Below are 7,500 nucleotides of genomic sequence, written 5' to 3' on the forward strand. Positions count from 1 at the left end.
ATTTGTAGCATTACTACAAAAAAGTAAATACATAAAGAAAACTAGATAATGCTACAAGCGCAGTGTCGTCAGCAAACAACAGCTATTTTATCTCCCAATTTTTTCAATTTTCTCTATCCATCTCCAATTCCCGAGCCATTTACCTCTCGCACCACCCCATCCATGTATAAATTAAACAGCCAAGGCGACATGAGACATTCCTGATGAAGTCCCACCTTAGCTGTGTATGTGGTGCTAGTTACTGAAACAGTACTACCAACATCAAGTTCATTTAAATGATTTGTAGCATTACTACAAAAAAGTAAATGCATAAAGAAAACTAGGTAATGCCACGCTAGAGTTAAGTTCGAGCGAGCAATGTACCTTTGAGATTCAGTAGCAATTGCAGCTCTACTATCTAGGACTTGAGCACAAGCAGTGACAGACTTTCCATTAGAAACATTTTCAGTCACCTAAGAACCATACAGGTGGCTTGAGATGAAGCAAATTGAAAAATTTAGTCGTGTTCGGATATATAGAAGTAGATTTGAAATGAAATAAGGAATGGAACAAGTAATAAAATATAGCATGAAAAAAATGTAAAATTAGCTGCTGGTGGTGAGCATACAATAATGTTGAAAGGAGGGAAATTATTATTTGTAGAAAAAGAGGCTACGGTAGTGGAGAATAGAGTGTAGAGTGAATTCAGTATATAATTCATGAGAACAAATCATCGACGAAAAAAGTAGGTCTATCGAAAAGGGCGAACCTCAAATGTTAAGCACTTGAATATGTGTGGAATGAGAAAAATGGGGATGACATAAATTGAAGAATTTTAGCTAAGACTATAAAAACATGAGGGAGTGTGGAGAGAAATATCAAGAAAGTACTGTTGAGGTGTTATGGATATGTACAAGAAAATGGGGAGACAATGTTCTCTCAGGGAGCCACGAAGCAAGTGTCGTGGACACGAGGAATCCAAACAGGTGACGGGGACAAAGTCAAGCAGTGTACGGTGATGAGGAATTGGTTAGGTGAGGAGGAGGAGGAAAAAGTACTGTTGTAGGACAGAATAGTGTGGACAAGAAGATACGGGGGAGGGGGCTACAACTGATTCCAAAGAAAAGAAAATGAGAAGCACAATAAGGATGAAGAAAACGGAAGGAGAGGACATTATGGAAGAAGAGGAAGAAGAAGAAAAAAATACTTTTGTGCTGCTGTTTCTTTCGTAATATCTAAGATGCTGTGCTTGAGTTCTATGTTGATGATAGCTTCTTAAATGTTCTAACTGAATTCTATATATACTTCTAGGTGCATACATACGCAATAAATGGTGGCAGGAAATAATCCTCCGCAAGAAAATATCCCCATTGGAAAAAATACCACACGAGATAACCCCCTCTAGAAAAATCCGCCAAAAGAAAATATTCCTCTAAGGATAAGTTAAAGCAGTAACAGATGAAGAGGATTAGGAGTTGTTTATTCTTTTGATAAATTACTGATTATAAAAACAAAATGAAACTTTATCAATTCACAATTTTAAAAGTTGGTTAAGTTGGTTAGGTTAGGTTAGGTTCGGTTAGATTATATTAGTCTAACTTAACATGCGGGAGGGAGATAATCTGCTCAGTGGCTCCACTGCCCAGAGAAGGAGAGCAGATTTGAGGATCAACAGATTTAAGAAGTTAAGACAGGTGGCAACTGAAAGTAGGGGAATTTGTAGGGGAATGAGTAGGGGAATTTGACTGCTGTAACTATTGACTGTTTACACCTAATCTGAAAAACCGAAGTCTCCCCAGCCAGAGTGTAAGCTGATCCACTGCTGTATATACGGTATATCATAAACATTAATTATTACCTATGATATTTATCTTGGAGTCACACGTTAATTTAACAGCCACAATATTTCTTCCCTGGGGAACAGTTTCCTAAGATGATTTTTCGAAGGGATTTTTTTTCCCACGGGGGATAATTTCCTTTGGTGACTTTTTCCCTATAGCAGTAATGCACACAAACCCACCCATCCTTACTTACAATGATATATGATATATATTATTCATTACATATGACATATATATAACACATATACTAGATATCTTATATATTGTACATCATAAGTTATACACTGACCATTACATAATGTATATTATATATTATGCATCATATATTCCATGTTATATATCATAATTTATATATTATGGATTATATGTCTTTATTATCTATTATATATCATGTAGTATATATTATATATGCCATACATTATATATTATATACCGTATATTATGTATTACATATTATACATCATACATTACATATTGTATATTATATATTACATATGATATATTACATATTATATATGATATATATAATATATCATATATTATGTATTACATATTGTATATCTTATTACATATCATATGCAATATATTACATATTATGAATTATATATCAAATATCATATATTATATATCACATATTACATATCATATATATATATATATATATATATATATATATATATATATATATATATATTATAGAATCATATATCAAATATCATATATTATATATCATATATCATATATCACATATTACATACCATATATTATATATATTATATTTTATATATCATATACTACATATTATATATTATATATTATATATTATATGTTATATACTATATATTATATTATATGTTATATATTATATATTATATATAATATATTACATATTGTATATTATATATTATATATTATGTATTATATATTATATATTACATATTATATATTATATATGATATATAATATATTATATATTATATATTATATATTATATATCATATATCATATATCATATATCATATATCATATATCATATATCATATATTGTATATTATATATTATATATTATATATTATATATTATATATTATATATTATATATTATATATTATATATTATATATTATGTATTATATATTATATATTATTTTATATATTATATATTATATATTATATATTATATATTATATATTATATATTATATATCATATATTATATTATAAATTATATATTATATACTATATATTACATATTATATATCATATATCATATATCATATATCATATATGATATACCATATATCATATATATTTCATATATCATATATTATATATTACATATTATATATTATATATTATGTATTATATATTATATATTATATTTTTTATATTATTATATTATATTATATATTATATATTATATATTATATTATATATTATATTGTATTATATATATTATATATTATATATCATATATTATTTATTATATATTATATATATATATATAATATATTATATATTATATATTACATATTATATATTATATTTTATATACTATACATTATATATTGTATATTATATATCATATATATTATATATTACATATTATATATTATATATTATATATTATATGTTATATGTTATATATTTTATACTATATATCATATATTATACATTTTATATTTTACATTATATATTATATATCATATATTATATATTATATATTATATACTATATATTATATATTATATATTATATAGATTTAAGAAGGAAATAGGCAAGAATTGGTTTACTAATAGGGTGGTCAATGAATGGAATAAACTTAGTAACCATGTAGTAAGCGCTGAAACTATCAGTTGTTTTAAAAAACAATTAGACAACTTTATGAATGGGGATGACAGGTGGTGATGGATACGGAGCTGACCAGTGTAGGCCTTATGGTCTTTTGCAGTTTCCTTTATTCTTATGTTCTTATGTCCTTATATATTATATATTATATATTATGTATTATATATTATATATTATATATTATATATTATATATTATATAAATATATATATATTATTATGTATCATATATCATATATTATATATTACATATTACATATTATATATTATATATTATATATTATACAGTATATATTATATATCATATGTTATGTATTTCATATCATGTTATATATAATATTATATATTATATATATATTATATATTATATATTATTATACTATATATTATATATTATATATTATATATTATATATTATATATTATATATTATATATTATATATTGTATATTATATTTATATATTATATATTATATATTATATATTATATATTATATATTATATATTATATATATTATATTATATATTATATATTATATATGTTATATGTTATATATTTTATATTATACATTATGTATTATATATATTATATATTACATATTATATATTATATATTATATATTATATATTATATATCATATATTATATATTATACATTGTATATTATATATTATGTATCATATATTATATATTACATATTATATGTTATATATTATATATTATATATTATGTATTATGTATTATCTATTATATATTATATATCATATATTATATATTTTATATTATGTATTATGTATTATATATTATATATTATATATTATGTATTATATATTATATATTATATATTATATATTATATATTATATATTATCTATTATATATTACATATTATATATTATACATTATATATTATATATCATATATTACATATTATATATTATGTAATATGTATTATATATCATATATCATATATTATGTATTATATGTTTATATTATGTATCATATATTATCTATCATATATGATGTGTTATATATTATATGCTATATATTATATAATATATTTGTGTGTGTTTATCGTGTCTACATTACGATTGTCACCAGGATACCGAAGTTGTTATTCCTGGTTGGAGTGATGGCGAAGAGGAGGGAGAGGAGGAATAGGAAGAGGAGGAGGAAGAGGAGGAGAAGTAATTAAGAAAATATGAATGCGAATAAGGATAAGAAATCTAGGAAGGACGGGGAGGAAGAAAAAGGGAGGAGCATATGATTAAGGGAAGGGACAGGAATAAGAAAGAAATAGGAATAGGAAAGGGAGAAGGAAGAAGAGGAAGGGAGTGGAAGACGAAGAAGGAGTAGAGAAGAGAGACAGTGAGTAATAAGAGATCAAAAAGAGTGGTAAAGAGAAGAAGAATAAGGGAGAAAAGTGGGAGGAGGGGAAGAGGGGGGTTTAGGGAGGGGGTGGGAGAAAGAACAAGATAATAACAACAAAGAAATTTTAAGTTCAGATGACTGAAAAAACAATCCGGTGGATATTACGGGAACCAATAGTTGTTACCAAACAAATACTACAATGGGATCATCCATAGAGCTAAGAACAAACTGCTTTTGATAGGGATGATGTATAGCTGGGATGGTTACATGAAAATCCCTAAAAAAAGGATATATATATATATATATATATATATATATATATATATATATATATATATATACATATACATATATATATATATATGTATACATATATGTATATATATATATATATATATATATATATATATAATGCTTTCCTCAATAAAAATGAGAACACTGAAAATAATGCTAATACTAATAGTAGTACTAAGCATAGCAATAATAATAACAACAATAACAAAAATAATAATAATAATAACAACAACAACAGCAATAATAATAATAATAATAATAATAATAATAATAATAATAATAATAATAATAATAATAATAATAATAATAATAATAATAATAATAATAATAATAATAATAATAATAATAATAATAATAATAATAATAATAATAATAATAATAATAATAATAATAATAATAATAATAATAATAATAATAATAATAATAATAATAATAATAATAATAATAATAATAATAATAATAATAATAATAATAATAATAATAATAATGATAATGATGATATATACTCATACCAAAGGATTTTTCCTCCTTACAAATGAGGTAGCCAAAAAAAACAAAGGCATTAAATTCACTCCCACCCATTCCATCTCCACATACTCAACTCCCATTTAACCCCCTCCCTTCCTCTTATCTTGGCTCCTCCTGGATGATGGGTCATCCTTGCAACTCGCCCACTGCCCTGGGTCACAAGCAGTGGCGCAATACTAAGCACATCCACAGCAAGGTCACTTAATTTAATCGGCGTCCCCCCTCTCCGTCTCCTCATACAGAAAAAGAGAAGACGGGGAGAGATCCCTTTGGACTGCGTCAAATTATCATCACACATACTCCTTCACCCCCTCCATCCTCTTTCCACTCTCATGCATCACAACATCATACATACATAACCATTCTCCATTCACCCTTGTCTTCTGTCTTATCCAGTCCTTCCTCAACAGACATTCCCCTCTTTCCCAATGCCCCTTTTACCCCATCCATCCATCTCATCCTTGGTCGCCCCCTCATGTTCACCCTTCCACCTCTGTCTTCCACATATCTTTTACTAATCTTTACTCATTCTCTCCATGTGTCCAAACCATCCTAATACCCTTTCATCCGCCCTATCTCCCAACTTCCTTTCCATCCCTGTTCTCCTCCTCACCTCCTCGTTTCTCACTCTATCCAGCCAAGTAACCCTTATCATACTTCTCAGGCACCTCATCTCAAACACATTCAAACTCCTCTTCTCTTCCTCCCTTATGTTCCATGTTTCAGCACCATACAGTGCTGTCTGCACAATCACTCCTTCATACAATCTCCTCTTTGCACTCATTCCCAAAAGTCTATTTCTCATTACATTTTTAATCCCTCGAGGCATTTACTTGCTTCTCTCAACCTACATTCTACCTCCACCTCCACTCCTCCCTTTCCCACCACTTTCACACCCAAGTATCTAAAACTATCCACTTCCTCCAGTTTGCTGCCACATTCTCCCCTTGTATATCTCACCACCTTACTTTTACCCACATTTATCTTCAACTTCCTCTTTTGCACACCTTCCCAAACTATGTCACTAACTTCCTCAATCCCTCCTCTGATCTTGCTACATACAAGCGCAGTGTCGTCAGCAAACGACAGTTATCTTATCTCCCACTTTTCTCCATTTTCTCTAACCATCTCCAATCCCCGAGCCATTACCCTTGTATTTACCTCTCGCACCACCCCATTCATGTATAAATTAAACAGCCAAGGCGACAGGACACATTCCTGACAAAGTCCCACCTTTACTTCAAACCACTCTCTTCATTTCTGATTCTAACATAGGCTCTACTATTCTCGTAAAAACTCTTGACTGCTCATAACAGCTTTCCTCCTATCCCATATATCTGCAATACCTCCCACAGTGCCTTCCTGTCTATCCTTTCATAAGGCTTTTCCAAATCCATAAGGGACCAAAAACATCCTTACCTTTTCCTAAAGCTTTCTCATATATCTGTCTCACCACAAAAACTGACCCACTCAACCCCTACCTGTCCTAAACCCACATTGTTCCTCTCCAATTGCCCCCTCTGTCCCTCTTCTAATCCTTTCAATCAACACCTTCCCATAAATCTTCCCAACTACACTTAACAAACTAATCCTTCTGAAACTACTACACTCACACATCTTCCCCTTTCCCTTATAAAGTGGAACT

The 7,500-nt window shown here is 27.4% G+C and overlaps 1 protein-coding gene across 1 annotated transcript in view; it reads right to left on the minus strand.

Moving 5' to 3' along the window:
* Window positions 1-7,500, minus strand: part of LOC143037309 (uncharacterized) — a 357,534-nt gene that overhangs the window by 328,685 nt on the left and 21,349 nt on the right. The window lies entirely within an intron of this gene.

The sequence above is a fragment of the Oratosquilla oratoria genome, chromosome 22, assembly GCF_046742065.1.
Source record: "Oratosquilla oratoria isolate Oo_2021 chromosome 22, ASM4674206v1, whole genome shotgun sequence".
NCBI classification, from domain to species: Eukaryota; Metazoa; Arthropoda; class Malacostraca; order Stomatopoda; family Squillidae; genus Oratosquilla; species Oratosquilla oratoria.